General features: G+C 42.8%; 1 protein-coding gene and 1 long non-coding RNA gene across 2 annotated transcripts in view; one reads left to right on the top strand and one right to left on the bottom strand.

The window, feature by feature from the left end:
- The window catches only part of lysmd2 (LysM, putative peptidoglycan-binding, domain containing 2), a 391867-nt gene that overhangs the window by 163481 nt on the left and 210822 nt on the right, over positions 1 to 17564 (bottom strand). The gene's annotated exons all lie outside the window — the stretch shown is intronic.
- LOC134000218 (uncharacterized) lies at positions 2478 to 10784 on the top strand. Its single transcript, XR_009927407.1, has 4 exons — positions 2478 to 2510; positions 3183 to 3276; positions 10397 to 10413; positions 10700 to 10784. It is a non-coding gene; the product is annotated as an uncharacterized LOC134000218 (long non-coding RNA).

The raw sequence follows: 17564 nt of genomic DNA, 5'->3' as shown, positions 1-17564 counted from the left end.
CCTAATGGTACACTCATGAACCAAAGCAATTCCACTTAATTTGTTGCTTTTTAAGTTGTAAAAACTTGTGTCACTACTGCTGAAATGAACTGATGACCTTCAAGAAGGAGCCACGTTAATCTTATAAAGCTTGCAGTAGCAGCCTTCTCTATCTGTCAGTTTTTCATTTTCTTGACTGGTAATCCAGTTTCAAAATGTATCTGCCATGTATCCTCTCAATGCGTGTCTCTGGTTCCACCACCCCCTTCCCTCCCCCCTTCACACCAGTGATGTCCTGTACCCCACACAATGTGCCAGTAGGCCTGGGACACTTACTTGGTCACAATCTCAACATCTCCCATTGAAACAATCCTGTCGTCATTTGTCAAACTCCCTTATCTGTCTCTTATCCCTGCATTTGCAGGAGCAGAGTGGGATGTTGAGGTGTGATAGGTGCCTGTCAAGGCCAATGCATGTGTGTGCACACTTACCCTGTGTTCAGTTGATAGAGATGGATGCCCTGTGCATTTGAGCATTCAGAGAGTGAGTGTGTCTGACAGACAGTCAATCAGCCTGTGATGAGAGGTAATCGCACAGTGGACAGATCAATTAGTTATTTTCTCAGGAGATGAACAGAAGAAAAACACCACTGTTCCTCAGGTAAATGATTTGCATTTCACCGCTCTTTCATCTTCCTCATCCTTCTTGTATCTTTATCTTTCTGTTTTCTTCCAAGCCCCCATTCCTCCCTTCTGTGGGTCTCCCTCTCTCCCTCTACACTTTTAATTTGGCTGTTTGGTTGTTTATCTGTGCTCATTTCTCCTCCTGTCTCCCTCATAGGGAGGTAGGTGGAGATCCAGCCGATCAGGTCTGAGTAATCGTATATGAGTGCAGCTGGTGAGCGATGTGAGCTCCGCTTGGCTGGATCATTTATACCGGGCATTGCAGAGAACAAACATGTATCTCAAAGCCATTAGAGACACTCCAGTGCTGGTTTGGACACAAGGACACACAGGCGTGCAAGTAAACAGCAAGCACACTTTAAGACATGCTTGGCCTATGCGTCCTCTTTGTTGTCGGACATGTGGAGGACAACATAGTAACATGTGATCTAAAAATGAGTGAAAAGTCAGCTGCTTTAAAGCTCTGTTTTCTTGTTATCCCCTTGTTTTTTTGCTGCCCATTCAGCCAGTGTCAGCTCACATCAGCAGCATGAATTGTTGGATTTAGGGATGTTATGCACATAGGTCATGTGTTGTTTTTTGTTGTGTTTACTTGCTGTAGCAGCGGACATTCCCTGAGGTTGCAGAAATGTGGTACAGTCTCGGATGGGAGATCGCTCTGTCCTTCACACCCACTTAGAGTTGGATTCAGTCAGGGTAATTTTACACAGCAGTCTTTATTTACAGGAATCCCACCCTGCACAGTCACATGCAGACTCACACACACACACACACACACACGGTCAAAAAAAGGCTTACGTTTTTCTTGGAAAGGTGATATAACAAATGTTGCTCTACCTTCCATGCCTTTTTATATACCCAAGGAAACTGCATCTATATTGTCACACAAAAATATAACCATATTGTTATTACTGATTCAAAAAAAACTTCCATCCAATTTTACAGTTAAAAACTACACATCAGTCCTGTGTCAGTTAGTGTTGCTCAGACATCCTTAGTCCTCCAGGACTGGACCAACATGCTCTATTCCAGTTCCCAGTCCATCTTCTTCTTCTGTGTGTTGACAGGACCACCTGGTGCTGCTGTTGGTTGCCAGATTTCGGATTATCCTGCATAACAATGGGCCAAAGGACTGTTTGGACAAGTTCCACTCCTGAACTGCCAGGGACTGCTCTGCCTCTTGCCCTTCAGAGACAGTGGCTCTCCTCCCCATCGTATACACATGGATGCATGGCCACTCTGGGATGATGCTCCCCCTCACACACATTCAAACTGTTAATTAACGTGTCCTTGTGTTTATGGCCATCCAGTGGCCCACAAGGGAGTGAGTGAGGTCCATGGTTGTGTAAACATTCAAATATTCACACACATTGGTGTGTTCATATACAGCAGGTTGCACACTTACAGTATCAGGTGCATACTGGATAAAACATTTATTTGACTGATAGCAAAAAGAAGAATGCTAACAACTAAAGTCTAATTTGGACGATGGGCAAATACAGGTGTTATTATGTAAAATGAAAAGTTGGCATAGTGCTCTTTTTCCCCACTATTAACTGTAATAGGAGGTACACTATGTGTCTGCATAACCTTTCCTTGCATACGCTGTGACATTTCTACAGCCTGGAGTAACACTAGCATATGTGGCCTTCAGGTGTCCAGGCAGAATCATATGATAGTCTAAAACAACTTTTTTTTTCTTTTTTTCTGAACAGCAGAGATCACACTGCAACTGTCAGAGTCATGACCCAACTGGAATAGACTGAAACCCGTGAAATAGAACCAGCCTCTCACCGTCTGAAACAAGAACCAAATCTATCACTCAAACTGCAAACGGCGACCACAGAGGTAAGGAGAGAGAGGGGGAAAGAAAGTGATAACAGGATAGTAAAAAAAGGTGAGAGATGGGAAACAAGGCAGCGAGAACACAGAGAGAGAGTAACAGTAAGTGAATGTGAATTTGAGAGGCCAGTAATACAAAATGAGCAAGTGACTTTGACATCCCCTGAAAGTATGCAAAGTGATATTTTACAGAAGTTGTTTTTTGTTGATGCTCCATCACTGAGTTACATTGTGTTGCGTGTTCTTTTGCATGGAGAAACAAGGTGGCTCCACATGGTGCATAACTGAAAAGGCGTTTTACATGGAGCTCTCACAGACAGTGGTATCCTGTGTAAGGATTAGAAAAAGCAAAATGAGTCACTCTCCCGTAAAATAGCCATTTGAAATTAAACTTTAATTGTTTCTGTGTCAGTGGATTGGACTGGAGTTGGTGCTGCTGGTATTGAAATTCAGTCCTTCCCCTTGTAATTGTAGTATCAAGAGGGAGCAGCTTGTGGCCAGATGTCATGGGAAGACACTATTTCCCATTTGTTATTCACACATGGAATAGAAACTGCTGGAATTAGAGGTTAATTATGATAGGGAAAGTAAGGGAGGGGAAAGAGAGAAATAGACAAATTGGGGAGTGTGGTGGGGAAAGTTAATTTTCATCGCTGTTCTTACTGTGTTGTGCTGCAGCTGGTGATGAATGACAGAGAGCTCTCAGCTGGAGGAGGATCGCTAATGGAATTGTACTGCATCAACCCCGAGATTCACGGGGAGAACACACTAGGTTACTATTATTCTTTCTAAATGCCAAGCCTTGTTAGGGACATCCTGCTTCACACTGAGTTTGCTGGAAAAACCCTTCCAAAAAGAGCTGGATTTTTTATTGTCTGAGTTTACTCATTTTGTTTTGATTCAATGTGAAATGAGCTTAAAAGAAGACAGGGCATCAGGCCTGCATTGCAATTCTGCTGCATTTCTAGCCAAAAATGTTTTAACAGGCCAGTGAGTTTTCATTTGGATGGTGTAAGTCATCTACTGCAGATGAGTTTCACTCTGCTCTGCAATAATGACAAATATTGCACGTACATAGCGGGCAGGTTGAGGGCGGACCTGAAAAGTATGCTGTGTGTTGATTCAGTTTGAGGTGTAATTCTACACTGATGATGTTCAGCAGAGCATGAGACCAGCCTAGATGAGAGATCCTTCATATATCGCTTTCTCCTGGCTGTCTGCACTTGTATCATTCAAGTATAAGCTCTGCCCAAGTGAACCCTTCAACTGATCAGAGCCCTTCCCTCAGCATGGTTTTATAGTCTTATTGAATCACCGTTGTATTTACTGTATTCACTGCAGGAATTATGCACTGTTAAATCAAAGCAAACAGGGAGAGTGGATGAAGTCATCAGATATAGTAGCATTGATTATTCCCATTAGATTTCTTCCTTCCTCACTCACCCCCTGCTTCTCTTGTGAGTCCTAGTGCTTCTTCAGTTGAATGGGTTGTGGCCAGTGGCCGAGCAATGATAGACAGATCATTACTCTGCACTGGGTATGCCAAATGAGCTGCCTTTTTACAGGCGAGGGCAGAGAAAGCAGAGAAGGAGACAAATAGAAGGAGAGAGAGCAGGGAAGACAAAGAAATTTATCATAAATGTCAAATGAAGCTAGACTCTAAGTGTTTCACAGGCTGTCTTGGTATTTCCCATCCCCCACACACTGCACTATATTCTTTATTCTGCAATCTGCACCTCTAACCTCTTTAGAGGATATTATGGTCCCTTGCCATCAGGAAAGACCATTACTTCATCGACAAAGCTTTATCCATAGAGGTGTAGCTTTACTTTTCCACTCTGTAGTTGCATGTGCCCATGATAATGTAACCAGAACCTTTGCAACTTTGAAGGGTAATGCCTGTAAGAGCATCAGTTCTTGTTTGCCGTAAAGGCAGCTCAAGACAGTGTGATAGTATCAATGTCAAGATGAAATGTTCATCTGTCATGGTAGAATAATTGTTGTTTAAGTTGTACCCGTCCAGCCTTATCACCAGACAGAACATTGATATTGGACTATTCTGCAAAACCCCAGAGTACATTCAGTGAAAAATGTGTTGGTAGTTTTCTTTCTACTGTATCTACACACCACAACTAAGGCAAAGTATTGTTCAAGGTTGTTATTATTATTATTATTATTATTATTATTGTTATTGTTATTATTATTATTATTATTATTCATAATAATAATAATAATTAAAGCCGCAAGCGGCGATGGCGGGCCCTCGCTCACCCATGCCACCGTGGGGCCTGAGGCATGGCGGGGCTGTGGCGTGAAGCAGAAAGTGAGAAAAAACCTGGAAGGAGGCCAAAAATGCAATGTTTCGTTCATCCAGTAAGGGGCAGTCACAGGTAGTTACACATATGGTCTGGTGTGGTCTGGTGTGTTCAGGGCGGCCACTCATCAGTCATGTGAAGTTTGGAGTGAATTGGACAAAGCATGAAGGAGTTATGAGAGGTTGATGGTTCATCCACCAGGGGGCAGTAGAGTGTAACGAAACACAAGCGGTTGCGTTCAGGGTGGGACAGTAATTACACGTTTTGTGGAAATCGCACAATGATGATGTAAAATATGGCACTTCCTGTTTCCACTAGGGGGCGACACGAGTGAGATCACCTATGAGCGAATGGAGACGTTGAGGTCGGCACCCTGGACCTGTGTACCAATTTTCATGATGATACATGTTCAATAAAGCCATCAAAAAGCCAAACGTATTTTCATGGCGAGGAATTGATGGTAGCCACGCCCCCACAGGGACGCCATTACTCGTAGCTTCACAGTGTTCATAATGTAGCTTCACCAACTGGTTCTGCATGTTTTAGAAGTGGAATGAAGTTGATGGGGTCAACTATGTATTTTTCATGAATTTAAGTTCACTTCCTGTTACCACCGGGGGGCGCTATGAGTTACGTGGGAAGTTAATATATCGGGACGTTCAGGGCGGAGCCATCATCATGTCCAGCAAGTTTGAAGCTGATTGGATGAAGTATGTGGGCGTGAGAGCCACTCGTATGTACATGGCGAGCACGCCAAAGTCAGTTGAGCCCTGGCAGACACGCCCTTTGACCTACGGATACGCAGAGCACAACTTAAGCTAGCTAGGTCTGGAGATGTTGCGTACCTAATTTGAACTTGATCGGGCGAATGCTGTGGGAGGAGTTAATTTTAGGCGGGAAAAATCAAAACCAAAATGGCCGACTTCCTGTTGGGTTGAGGTCATGAGGTCAAGAGGCTTTTTTGCATATGTGGGTATAATACATATGTGTACCGAATTTTGTGAGCATAGGACAAAGTTAGCAAAATTCCCTATGGGCATTTTTGGACTTTGTAGGGGGCGCTATTCCGCCATTCTGCGTCGACCATGTGCGACCACCCAAAAATATCGAATTTCGGATGAGGCCGGACGTCCGTGCAAAAGTATAAGCATTTTCGCATTTGGGAAAGGGGCGAAATTGGGGCACGAAATGTCGGAAGAATAATAATAATAATAATTAAAACTGCAAGCAGTGTCGAAGGGCCCTCGCACCCCCCCGGTTTCCCCCCAACTGTAACGCCGTACATGCACGTCGGTGCGTGCGGCAGTCGCAGGGCTGTCAAAACTGGCATGTAGATGTCTTTGCTCCTGTGCCTTTAAGTGAACATTGTGTGATGGGGTTAATGTCTCCACTAGATGGCAGTCTAAGACCACAAATGAGTCTGGGTGACTTCTCAGCACAAAGGAATGTGGGTGAAGGGTCAAAAAAGCATCAAGATTGAGCATTTTGCCTGGATGGCCGACTTCCTGTTGGACTTAGGCTATGGCTCCAAGAGGCTTTTTTGTGCGTCTTTACACGATACATGGGTTTCCCGAATTTGGTTTGTCTACGTCAATCTGAGTGGAGGGGCTTGATTTTTTAAATTTTCTAGGGGGCGCTATTAATCAATTTTTGCGTCGGCCATTTCCCCGCTCCTTAAAATATCAAAGTTTTCTCCGGATCGGACATGATTGCAAGTTTTGGTGAGTTTTGGGGCATGTTTAGGCTGTCAAAAAGGCGTACAACTATAATAATAATAAAAATCATCCAGATTGAACATTTTAGCCTAGATGGCCGACTTCCTGTTGGACTTAGGGTATGGGTCCAAGAGGCTTTTTTGTGCGTCTGGACATAATACATAGGCCTTGTCGATTTCATTTTTCTATGTCAATGTGGAAGGCGGGGCTTAAACTTTGAAATCTTCCAGGGGGCGCTGTGGAGTCATCTTCTCACTTAAAAATCCCAAACTTTGTCAGTAGTCAATATGTGTGACTGTTGACGTATGTGTACAATTTGGTGAGTGTAGGAGTTTGTGAAAATGTACAAAATGGATAAAGGCATTAGGGGGCGCTATTGAGCTGTTGTGCCACGCCCAGAGGCAGTTATGGTCTCAAATTAAAGTGCGCCTGAGTGTGAACCTATGTGGGCAATTTGGTGATTCTGTGAAGACGGGAAAGTCCTCTAAACGCAGAGGGAAAAACGGAAAATTGACGCAGGAAATGCACAATAACTCACTTCCTGTTGGAGCGAAAAATTTGAAAAAAATAATTTGGGGGTTTACCCATGAGTGCTATGAGTCCTGTAAATTTCACGAAGATCAGACAAAGTTTGTGGTCACATGACCTGCTGTTAGGGGGCGCTATGGAGACCCCTTGCCACATCCACCCCCAATGATGTTGAAATTGAAACGGCTTCAACAGGTGTGACATTTTACGCAGTGCATGTATTAACATCCGACAATGTATGGAGGAGTTATAAGGAGTTGTTTGTTTATACAAACAAACGACTGCCACGCCCACCTGGTATAACGTAGGAAAAATCTGTCGTCAAGTTTACATCATCAAGGTCTGAGGATGATACAGTTCCAATCTGAAGTCTGTGGAGTCAAAACTGCAGGAAGAGTTTGTTAAAGTACGAGGCCTGGAAATGGGGAAAATGGCGGCAAAAATGCACCTGTGATCCAAGATGGCCGACTTCCTGTTGGACTTAGGGTATGTGTCCAAGAGGCTTTTTTGTGCGTCTGGTCATGATATATATGAATCCTAAATTTCGTTCATGTACGTGCATGTAGAAGGCGGGGCTTCAACTTTTAATGTTCTAGGGGGCGCTGTAGAATCATTTTGCAACTTAAAAGGTTGCGGTTATATCAAAAAATAATATTCGTGAGTCTTGATGAGTGTGTCCAATTTGGTGAGTTTTAGAGCTTGTCAGTACATGCTAAGTGGGAAAAGGCATTAGGGGGCGCTACTGAGCTGTTGGGGCAAAATATTGGGCAAATGTGGTATCAGATGAAAGAGCTCATGATTTGAAACCTACGTGGCAGGTTTCATGATTCTGTGAACATCATAAAGTCCTCAAAGCGTTGTTCGAAAAATGAAAATCGGTGCACGCCACGCCGCGTGGGCGACTTCCTGTTTGGTAAAAAAATTCCACAAAATTAATTTCCCAATGATCCAATGAGAGCTGTAACATATTTAAATTTCATGCCGATCCGAGAGGATTTGTGGTCACATGACCCGACGTTAGGGGGCGCTAGCGAGTCCCCTTACCACGGTTGCGTCCAATCACATTAAATTAAATAAATTTTCACCAGCTGCGACGTTTGTGCAGAATTTCATGAGTTTTCATTTATGTTCAAGCCGCCAAAAATGCGATTCATTACACGGCATAAGAACGTGAATAATAATAATAAGAATCCTGGCAAAAGCAATAGGTCCCTCACTGACTTGTCAGTGCTCGGGCCCTAATAATAATAAACATTACAATTTCAATAGGGCTTTCGCCAGGCGACTTGCAGTCGCCGCTCGGGCCCTAATAAACATTACAATTTCAATAGGGCTTTCGCCAGGCGACTTGCAGTCGCCGCTCGGGCCCTAATAACTAACTAACTGTGTGCGACCAGAGAGATATGATCTGAACCAAGCCAGAGGGATGTCAGTGATTCCAATGGAGGCTAACCTGTCCAGGAGGATGTCATGAGAAACGGGGTCGAAAGCTGCGCTCAGGTCGAGGAGAACCAGAATGGAGAGTAGTCCAGAGTCAGATGCCATCAGGAGGTAATTGGTGATTTTCACTAGGGCTGTCTCAGTGCTGTGGAGGGGGCGGAAGCCAGACTGAAATTGTTCATAGAGATTGTTGTCAGACAGATGGGTGTGGACCTGAGCTGCAACAGTTCTTTCTAGTATTTTGGAGAGAAATGGCAGGTTTGAGATAGGACGAACGTTGTTCAAATCATTCGGATCGGCGCCATGTTTCTTGAGTGTTGGAGTTATTGCAGCAGTCTTTAGTGATGATGGAACAACACTAGCAGTCAGTGAGGAATGAATGATGTCAGTTACTAACAAGGACAGGGCAGGTAGGCAGACTTTTACCAGGTTGGTAGGTAGGGGGTCTAACTGGCAGGTAGATGATTTGGATTTATGGATGAGACCAGTTATTTCAGAGACAGTTGGCAGTATGAAGCTGGCGAGCGGAGAGCTGAAGGAAAATGTAGGCAAAGAGTGCAGAGAGGATGCAGAGTTATTTGAAGCAGTCAGTGTCTGGTGGAAATTATTAAATATATTCAATTTTGGCATTGAAGAAGGTCATGAATGTATCACACTGTGTAACTGTGAATAAGTGAGGTGGTAGAGCATCAGGTAGTTTCAGAATATTGTTGATATTGAGTATAGGGCTCTAGTGTTTCCATCAGCTGTCGTGATTAAGGTTGAGTAGTTTGTGGTCTTGGCTGAAGAAAGAGCATCCTTGTATTGAAGTATGTGATTATAATACATTTCTTTGTGAACTGCTAGGCCGGTTTTTAGATAAAGGAACTCCAAACGGCAGCCTTTAGTTTTGAGCTGGCGTAGTGCTGGTGTAAACCAAGGAGCAGAGTGGGTAAAAGAAACAGACCTATTTTTCAGAGGTGCAGGAAGTCCGTCATTGAAGTGATATACCAGTTCATCTGTGGTGGATACATTTTCTCTGCTGGGGAAGTCATCAATTCCATTGGAGAGGGCCAACAAGTCAATATTCTTAATGTTTCGGAATGTGATAGAGCGATGCATATTAGTCTTGGATAATCTTAGATTGACATCGCAGGATATTAATTTGTCGTCTGAGATAGGCAGATCTGAGGCACAACAGTGCGGTTATGCTACGGTTAAGCCAAAAACATTGGTAAGATTGGGGAAAATAGTGGTTATTGTAAAAGAAAAAGAAAAGCTGACATTAATTGTTGGCACATAATATTGGCACTGGATATTACTGGTGCAATTTTCCAATGTAAAAATCAATTAATGGAGTGCTTGGGTAGAAGCACATGCCACATAATCGCAGTGCCCATGGTTCGAATCCGGCAAGGGACCTTTGCTGCAGGTCGTTCCCCTCTCTCTCTCCTTGTTTCCTGTCGGCCTCTATGCCACTACTGCACTTACAAATAAAGGCAAAAAATGCCTCAAAATAAATCTTAAAAAAATTTATATTTTACTGTATTAATCAGTAATATCAATGCAGCAATAGGGTTAGGAAAAGTAAGGAAATGTCACTCCTAACAAATGTTTTATTATTGCATATGTTTCAACCCACAAAATCTTCATCAGGCATGTAATCCAATTGTTTGGGAGCTTGCAAATTTCAATGTGTGGACAACATCCACTTTTCCGAAATATGTATTATATCACTCTGATATGTTCTTTGCACCTGCATGGGTTTAACATAAAGACAGCAAATGTTGGTATCTGCTGGTTAATTGGTTGTTTAAAGTCATACACATCACACACAATTGTCAGCTATACTGATATAGTTCTTTCATTCCCTTTCTTTCATTTTCTTCCCTTCTCTCGCTCTACATGAAGCCAGATTGCCCTTCACTTGAGGTAATGAAGCCACTCTATCAAAGACCTGTACCTCCACCCGCCTGCCGCCCACCTCCCAGTGCCTCTTTGATAGGACAATAGAACACTGTTGTGGTCAAGCTACACTGCACAGCTTAAGGACAAAGTTCTATCTTTCTGTATCCTTCATCTTGAACTTGTTGTTTACAGTTGCTCATAAACAGCACTGCAAATAATACACTCATTATCTGTCACTGTGGAGTATAATACTGATACTCTACCACTTGAAATTATGTTATCTTCAATCATATTGTATTGTTCTCCACAGAATGACCTTGAGATCCTTCAGCCTATCTGTTCAGTGACAATGAAGGATCCTCTGGGAACCCCCCTTCCTCTCTCTTACTACTATACCACACCAAGCACCATATGGACATAGCTTCATGGAGCAGCACTCCACCACTAAGGAGCTTTATGGGCATAAACGACAGCAAGACAAATTCCTTTTTGGAGACTGATAAAATCTCTCTAGTCATCCATTTACTATATAGCCAAAGCTACTTTCGATCCAACTGTCTCCCTGTCCCCCCAAATGTCTGTTTTTCTTCTCCAGAAGTGTGCTGAGTGGGGTCGTGGCATTGGCAGTGGCAGCATCTGCCAGCGAAGAGAGGGCCAAGGAGAGCGAGTGCCTCCTGTTTGTCTCCAGGCCCCCAACCATATTCTTCCTGCTAATTAACCTACTGACGCCTCCTTACTGTGTACATTTTTGGGGGAGGTGGAAGGAGAGTGTGCAGCAGGTGGGGAAGAAAGGACAGCTGAGAACGTGTGATTTGAGCTCTGAATATAGAGGATTAACTGTGCTTTCTTCCTAATTTTCAGACCAAATGTATGCACACACACACACACACACCTACTTGTTTGGCTGTGCAGAACTTTTTTTTTTTTTTTTAACCATTTAACATTATACATATTTGTATGCCTGTGCTGTTCTACAGTCAGATTATATTTTACAACAGATGGCTTTTCTCTCTGTCCAGCACCAATAAAGAAAACATAGGAGAGCTTGAGAAACTATCACAGGGGAAAAAAGTGATTCAGCTAATTTTCAAACTTTCGGCTAGAACCATGAGTACTTGATCCAATCACATGTGAACAAGCAAGATGGCGGTAACATGGCAATGATGGTGCAGCAAGGGGGAGGGTGCAAACCTTCCTGCTAAAACACACGGTAAGGTTAGAGATGCAGATGGCGAAACTGGCTTTGACTCCTCTGGCTTAAGGTTGCCAGGCTTGAAGCCAGACAGTAGAAAATGTACCACAGTCAAAGTGGTACCCTCTTTAGCATGGGAGTTCAGTTTCCAATAACATTTTGCCAAATTCCATTAGCATCTATTTTGACTTTTTCACTTTGTGGTGAGAGCAAGCACTTTTGTTTATCCTTATGAAAATGAGTTCCTGAAGGTAATTGCATCCGTGTTGCATTTAGGGTGTTGTTCATTAGGAGAAGGAGTTATAAATGGGAGCTCTCACAGCGTATGTTCACGTCAGGCTCTGCTGCTCCCTCTGCCACCATGGGCGACACGCACATCGCTCACTCCCTCGCAGGAACAGGCGAATATATGGCTGCGCCCTGCCAGCAGGAACGAAAATGGGAAGGAGGGGGGCGGAATGAGGAAACAGAAGCAGCGAAGGCCACACAGAGATAACAAAAAAAACATAAAGAAAAAAAGAAAAAAAAAACAAGATCAGAGATGATGACTTAGAAGATGAAACAAAGCAAAAAGAAAGTTTATTTTGACTGGAGATGGGAATAGATGAAGAGGTAGAATGAGGAGAAGAGGGGGGAGGGGGGTATAGCAGCACAGGCAGACGGGCAGAAGAAGTTTCCAGCCCTCCACCCATCAGAGAATTCAGCTGTTCAGATGTTTGGTTGGCGGTAAAGGCAGACAGACAGATTGCAGCCAATGATATGTGTTGGGAATCATCTCAGAGATGGGCTAATGACAGGAGGGGAGAAGCAGGCAGATGGCTCCCGTCAGGGAAATACACGTGCAGTATCATCCCAATGGTCTGGACTGAGTCTGTGTGAACATTTGGGATTGAAGGGAATAAGTAATCGTTATTATATAGGGAGAAACTGATCAGAGAAGGTGGGGACACACTGTCCTCTGATAGACCTCCTGCTTCAAAGAAAGAAAGGGGGTTATGTGAGTGTATAATGTTACTTGTTGTTTGTATGTGCGCATATTAGTGAGACACAGATGTGATATACCTGCATCTGTGTGTGGGTAAATTACTTGGAAAATGTAATTAATTACACATTATTTACTGACGCTAATCTCATTACTTTATTAATTACTGAACAAAAAACTTTACTTCCCCCTACTCAACCCAGTTCTTTTGAGTCAAGTCATCACAGAAATCCAATCTACACACTGAGGTTGCAGCTTCAACTGTTATGGAGAATTTGTTTGTCAATGGTTAACCTCATCAGTGGAGAAAGTGCCCAGGATGTCTTACACTGAAAAAGTTTATCGAGGCTTGGCCAAGGAGAATAAAAGAATTATCAATACATCCATCTGATGCATGATGCCACCACGATTCTGAGGAAGCTGTCCTACGTTGATAGTCTTTAAGCCTTCACAGACAGTGCCACGAATACTGTAAATGGTCATAATCAAAGCATCTACAGTAATGGAATTTGCCTATTGGTTCATTATTCTACAAACAAGGCAACACAGTTACCCATCTGTGGGTTTAGGGAGTCAGACAGTCATATCCTCTGACCTTGGGTGCCAGAGCAATGCTGCACCACCGTTATCAAAGTGACTCCTGCATTCCCCAAAACAGCACAGACAGTTGCCTTCACTGTTTCAAGGAGAGAAACAATATGTCTTTCTGCCAAGATGATAGTGCAGTCTTTGCTGTGAACTCAAGGCCCATGCTTGACCATAAATATGGAAAATTCCCTAACATCAACAACATACCCAGGTGATCCCCCATGTACTAGTGGCACCAAGTATTACTGAAATAAGTTACATTATAGTAAAGGCAGAAATTTTAATTCTATGCAGAGGGTTCTCTCTCTCTTGCTCTCTCACCAGTCCATAATGTTTGTCTTTTTTGCCTTGCTATAGGTATGTGTTGGCATTGTGTGTACTTGTCAGAAGCTGTGTCAATTACATTTTTATCCCGTTTTTTAAGCCACATTTCAGACTTTTTGATCCAAGTTGTTTCATCTATATGTTTTAATAAGGCAAAATATTTTATTCATTGGACGCTCAGATCTTAAGCACGGTTGGGACAGCCTGCTGAGGGTAGCACAACAGGCTTGTTTTTAGCATGGTAACTGACTAACATTAGCCAACAGGGACTACCAACTACCAGCTGAAGCCTCATTTACACAGTGGTGGTACATTTCGATACTTGATGTCCATTCTGTGGATCATCTGTACTAATACCATATCAACGCTGTGGGCTCTTGGTCAGAGCCCCAGTGTGTAAACGCCCGAGCCCTCCCTGCCAGGGACTGGTTCCCTCCATATCTTGTTGTTAAACTATTATTATGCACTTTTATTCCTTGTACTGGCCTCCTTTTTTATTTCTGCTTCCAAGCCACCCAGTCTATAATAAACAGCTCCACTCACCTCCCCATCCAGCTGTGTCAGCTGCACCCATCTTACTGATAAGTTGGAGGAAGCTGTACCAGATCCAGGAAGTTGAGAAGTTCATGAACACCATCACTTTCGACACATCTGTGCCAAGAGCCTGATGCCGCCACTCCTTGTATTGCTGCGGATTCTGCCTCCTCACCAGTCATTGAGTCATTGTTCCCTGTCCCACTGCTGAAGCTTCCCCTGCTCTAGTAATTTCCCCTGATGAATGCTGGGTCTGGCTCAGGGCTAGACCTAAAGCCCCAGTCAGCTTTACTCCATCCTACCACAAGCCCTGATCCCTGGTCAATGCTTGCAGCAGGAGAGGGAGGTCCTCTCATGCACCTCCTAGCTATGACATCAAGCTGGAAAATTAATATGACATCCTCAACCTGCATGACTTCCTTCCTTTGGCTGGGGAATCCCAGCCTCCTGCCCTCTGCCAGTGCATGGATCCCACAGCTCACTGTCACCCCAAATCACTCCACCAGCCCTCATCGTATTAGCTCCCCCAAACTTCTGTTTTATCAGTGAGGCTAGAGTGCTTATAGGAAAGGAGTTGGAGTAGCCATTTTATTTAATGATGTCCACCAGTGTAGACAGTTGTCATATGGGAAGTGTGGCTCCTTTCAACATGTTGCACTTCAGTTGGGATCCTCCTGTCAAGCAATATTAGTAACTATCTACAGGCCCCTAAAATATATATATAAATGCACACTCTTTGGATCAATCAATCAATCAATCAATCAATCAATCAATCAATCAATCTTTATTTGTATAGCGCCAAATCACAACAAAGTTATCTCAAGGCAATTTACACATAGAGCAGGTTCTAAACCGTACTCTTCAGGTTTTAATTTTAAAGAGACCCAAAATTCCCACATGAGCAAGCACTTAGCGACAATGGCAAGAAAAAAACTCCCTTTTAATAGGAAGAAACCTCAGGCAGAACCAGGCTCAAAGTGGGCGGCCATCTGCCTCGACCGGTTGGGGTAGAGAGGAGAGAGAGCAAGAATAGGAGAGAGAGAGAAGCACATAGAAAATAAACATTGAAGCTAGTGGGTCCGGGACTCTGTCATCCGGACGTCTACAGGCCCAGATTACCTGTGAGACGAGAAAGCACAGACAACTCCGGGGAAGAAGTTTAGGTTATTGAATGCATTAATAGTACATGAATGTTATTGGATATAGATAGATGGATAGAGAGAGAGAGGAGGAGAGAGGAGCTCAGTGCATCATGGAGATAGGAGTCCCCCGGCAGTCTAAGCCTATAGCAGCATAAACTAGGAGCTGGCTAACTATAAGCTCTATCAAAAAGGAAAGTTTTAAGCCTACTCTTAAAAGTAGAGAGGATGTCTGCCCTCCGGACCGAATCTGGGAGATGGTTCCACAGGAGAGGAGACTGATAACTGAAGGCTCTGCCTCCCATTCTACTATTAGAGATACTAGGTACCACAAGTAGGCCTGCGTTCTGGGAGTGCAGTGTTCTGGTAGGTACATAAGGTACTATAAGCTCTTTAAGATATGATGGAGCCTGACCATTAAGAGCTTTAAAAGTGAGGAGAAGGATTTTAAATTCTATTCTTGATTTTACGAGAAGCCAATGCAGTGAAGCTAAAATAGGAGTTATGTGATCTCTCTTTCTAGTTTTTGTCAGAACGTGTGCAGCTGCATTCTGGACCAGTTGGAGAGTCTTTAGAGATTTATTCGGACAGCCTGATAATAATGAATTGCAATAATCCAGCCTAGAAGTAACAAATGCATGGATTAGTTTTTCAGTATCATTTTGAGACAGGATGTGTCTAATTTTTGAAATGTTATGCAGATGAAAATAGGCAGTCCTTGAAATGTGTTTTATATGTGAATTAAAGGACAGATCCTGGTCATATATAACTCCTAGGTTCCTTTGGATGACTTTGCTGTACTGCTATCTGCCGTTTGTATTGTTTTTGACTGTATTGTCATAGTGGAACATTTTAACATTTATATTGATAATCCCAAAGCTGGCAGTGCTAAAGAACGTTGGACTTTCCTCACATGTAACAAACTTAACACATATTAAGACATATTCTGGAGTTATTTCCAAGGGTCTACACATTTCTGAGGTCGTAATGATTGATGTTGCCCTTTCTGATCATTATTGTGTTTTCTTTGAAATAACCAACTCTGTTGACAACAGCAGAATTAAAACAGAAGTAATCAGAAAATGCTGTAATAAATGCTGCACATTATTCACCCAGGCTTTTGCACATTTATCAGCTCTACTTTCAGTTTCTGTCAATGATCATGTGGACAGCTTTTGCTCCACAATCATAAATACTATTAATACCATTGCCCCTATGAAGATCAAAGTTGTCTTTAGATAGAAAAAAGCACCAATGAGGAACACACCACTAGTAAAAGCTTAGAAAAAAGAGAGTATAGACTGGCAAAATGCAGGGGGTAAAGAAAAAAACAGCAAACAAACAAACCCCTCAAGATTCATTATAACATCTATAAAAAGAGACTTTGCAGCTATAACCTGGAACTAAAGAGTACAAAGTAGTCCTTTTTCACCATGATTATTAATAAAAATAACTATAATAAACGCACCTTATTTACTGTTGTTGACAAACTGACAAACCCCAATGTCATGGCCTCATAGATTTTGGACTTTTTGTGTTTTGTTCTCTTGGTTTCTAGTGTTGTATTTCTGCTCAGTGCTTTTGGTCTTTTGTTTTTGCTTGTTTATATTTGGGTTTTGTAAGTGTGTGTTCTGGGTTTTGATTTTCAGTTTGCTCTGTTTTTCTTGTGTGCTCACACCTGCGCTGCATTTTCCTCATTAGCCCTGCCCTGCTCCTTGTGTCTTCCCTAGCCAATCAGCTCCCAGCCTGCCCTTGTGTTGTGCCACCTGTTCCCTGTTGTTTGATTAGTTTGGTTTGTATTTAAATCTTGATTTTCTGTTCAGTCTTAGTTGGATCCTTTGTTTAGTTTTGTCAGTCTTCATCAGAGCTTTATCTCTTTTTGTCAGTTCTTATTCAAGTTTGTTCAGTTCAGCTCTTTACTTCCAAAGAAATAAAACTATTTTTTGTAGCCCTGCCTTTGGTCTCCTGCATTTGGGTCTATCTGCTCTGCTTTCCATGACATCCACAGAATTACATGCTCGACAGACTGGAGGACTGGGTGGGACTCTCTGGTGCTGTGCTAAATTGGTCCATATTGCATTTACAAGATAGGGAATACTTTGTATCAATTGGCAATTATGAACATTAGCAAACAAAAATCACTAATGGAGATCCTCAAGAGTCCAGTCTTGTGCCTCCCCTATTCAATAGTTACATGCTCCCCCTTGTTCAGATTATGTAACATTATAGCATCCCCTACCATACTTATGCAGATGACACACAACTCTACCTAACAGTGTCACCACATGACAACAGTCCTTTACATTTACTAAATATGTGCATTGAACAAGTCAATGAGTGGATGTGCCATCATTTTCAACAACTGAACTCAAAAAAATTGGGGAAAAAAAATTAAAAGTCAGCTCTAACCACTAAA

This window comes from Scomber scombrus, chromosome 1 (assembly GCF_963691925.1).
Source record: "Scomber scombrus chromosome 1, fScoSco1.1, whole genome shotgun sequence".
Classification (NCBI taxonomy): Eukaryota; Metazoa; Chordata; class Actinopteri; order Scombriformes; family Scombridae; genus Scomber; species Scomber scombrus.
The sequence above is the reverse complement of the archived record's forward strand: the minus strand, read 5'-3'. Positions and strand labels throughout refer to the sequence as shown.